This window comes from Danio aesculapii, chromosome 9, assembly GCF_903798145.1.
Source record: "Danio aesculapii chromosome 9, fDanAes4.1, whole genome shotgun sequence".
Taxonomy (NCBI): Eukaryota; Metazoa; Chordata; class Actinopteri; order Cypriniformes; family Danionidae; genus Danio; species Danio aesculapii.
Genome location: NC_079443.1, coordinates 20399536 through 20402035, shown reverse-complemented (window position 1 = coordinate 20402035; position 2500 = coordinate 20399536).

The following is a 2500-nucleotide window of genomic DNA, read 5'->3' as shown; positions in this document are numbered from 1 at the left end:
CTCGTTCAGGAAGGAGACATTTGTGGCTGTGGGGGTGGACTGGCTGGGTTTGTAGTTGCTGATGGCCTGGATGGCCTGTCCCCTTGCGCCGAGGATCAGAGTTGGAAAAGTGCTCCTCTAGCTTTAGCTTGTAGCAGTGCTTGGCCTTTTTGATGCCCCTCTTCAGATTAGCTCTGGAAGTGCTGTAGGCCTGTGCATCCCCTGATCTGAAGGCAGTGTTGCGTGCCTTCAGCAGGAGGCGCACCTCCTTGTTCATGCATGGCTTTTGATTTGGGTATTTGGTGATCTGTTTCTGGGTTGTAACACTGTCTATGGTGGTGTAGATATATTCCAGAACAGAGGAAGTGTAACTGTCAATGTCAAACCTGTCCTGGAGTGTGGAGTCCACCCCCGCTGGCCACACTTTGATGGTCCTTCACACGGTTGACGAGGGGTGAGTACTTGGGGGTGAGAAACAAAGAAAGGTGATCTGATTGACCCAAGTGGGGGAGGGGGGTCACAGCATATGCTTCAGCCATGTTTGTGTAAACTTGGTCTAAAGTTTTGTTTCCCCATGTGTGGCAGAAAATGTTTTGATGGAATTGTTTCTGTGAAAATCATGACATTACAGTTCCATAATCTTTTGCTGTGGTTGATGCGCAGTCGAATCTCATCCATTTTGTTCACCAGTGACCATACATTGGCGAGAAAGATGCTGGGTAAAGAGAGCCGGTGTGGTGTTAGCTTTAGCTTAGCTCGCGCTTCCCCCGTCTTTGTTTACGTTCTCTGCGCCGCCTTCGAGCACTTCCGCCTGGCCGGGTAGGGCTCTCAGGCCCGGGTGTTCTGGCGATCTCAGGGATGAGTCGAAGATTGTTAATAAAACTGTCTGGAATGCACAAACCAATATCCAAGATGTCCTGTCGAGTGTACGATGTAAAGGCACTCCTGTTCTGCACGAACAGACCAGAAATAAGCAGGAATAATACTGCAAAATTGCAGAGACGCTGAGCCTTGCGAACTGAACGCGCTACCATCTTGTCACAATTACAATCCTGTCAAAGTCTGGAATAGAACCCATGTCCCTTGCGTGACAGGTGAGTTACTAACTTCTGCACTACTGGAAGGGGAAGATACACATGCACACTGCACATCATACACTCTGTACACACACACACACACACACACACACACACACACACACACACACGATACATACATACACGCTATGCTCTTTACATATGTAATCCATACATGATACTCTTTTTATGTGAGTTCCATACATATGCACATATGATACAGTGTTATGCATACATTTTACATATACATTTATATGTGATACACTCCATACATACATGATACGCGCTTTACATGTGTATTCCACACATGATACCCTTTATATGTATGTTCCATACATATGCACACATGATGCACTCTTTACATATACACACACACGATACAGTCTTTACGTATACATTTCATACATATACAATATTTACATATACATTTTTATACATCATCACATTTGATACAAGTCATACACATACTTTCCACACATGATACAGTCTTCACATATATTCCATACATAGGCACACATGATACACTCTATATATGAAACAATCTTGTCTGGAATAGAACCCGGGTCCCTGACGTGACAGGTGAGTTACTTACCGCTGCGCTACTGGAAGGTGATGACACATGATGCACACGATACACTCTGTACATATACACACGATACAGTCTTTACATATACTGTACATATGATACAATCTTTACATATACGATACACTCCATACATAAGCACACATGATAAACTCTTTACATAGACATTTCATACATATACTTTCCGTACATGATGCAGTCTTTACATAAACAATTCATACATCAACACATATGATACACTCCATACATATGCACATATGATACACTCCATACATATGCACATATGATACAATCCTGTCAAAGTTTGGAATAGAACCCATGATACACTCTTTACATATACATTCCATTCATATATGATACACTCTTTACATGTGTAATCCATATATGATACTCTTTACATGTAAGTTCCATACATATGCACGCATGATACAGTCTTTACATATACATACCTAGGCACACATGATACAATCTTTACATTTCATACATCAACACATATGATATACTCCATATGTATGCATACGATACCCTCTTTACATATACATTCCATTCAAATATGATACATTTCATACATGAAACAATCTTTACATGTAAGTTCCATACATATGCACACATGATACAGTCTTTACATATACATTCCATACATGACACAATCTTTACATATACATACATGATACAGTATTTACATATACATTTTTATACATCAACACATTTGATACAAGCCATACACATACTTTCCATACAGATTCACACATGATACCATCTTTTCCATACATAGGCACACATGAGACACTCTAAACATGATACAATCCTGTCTGGAATAGAACCCGGGTCCCTGGCATGACAGGTGAGTTACTTACCTCTG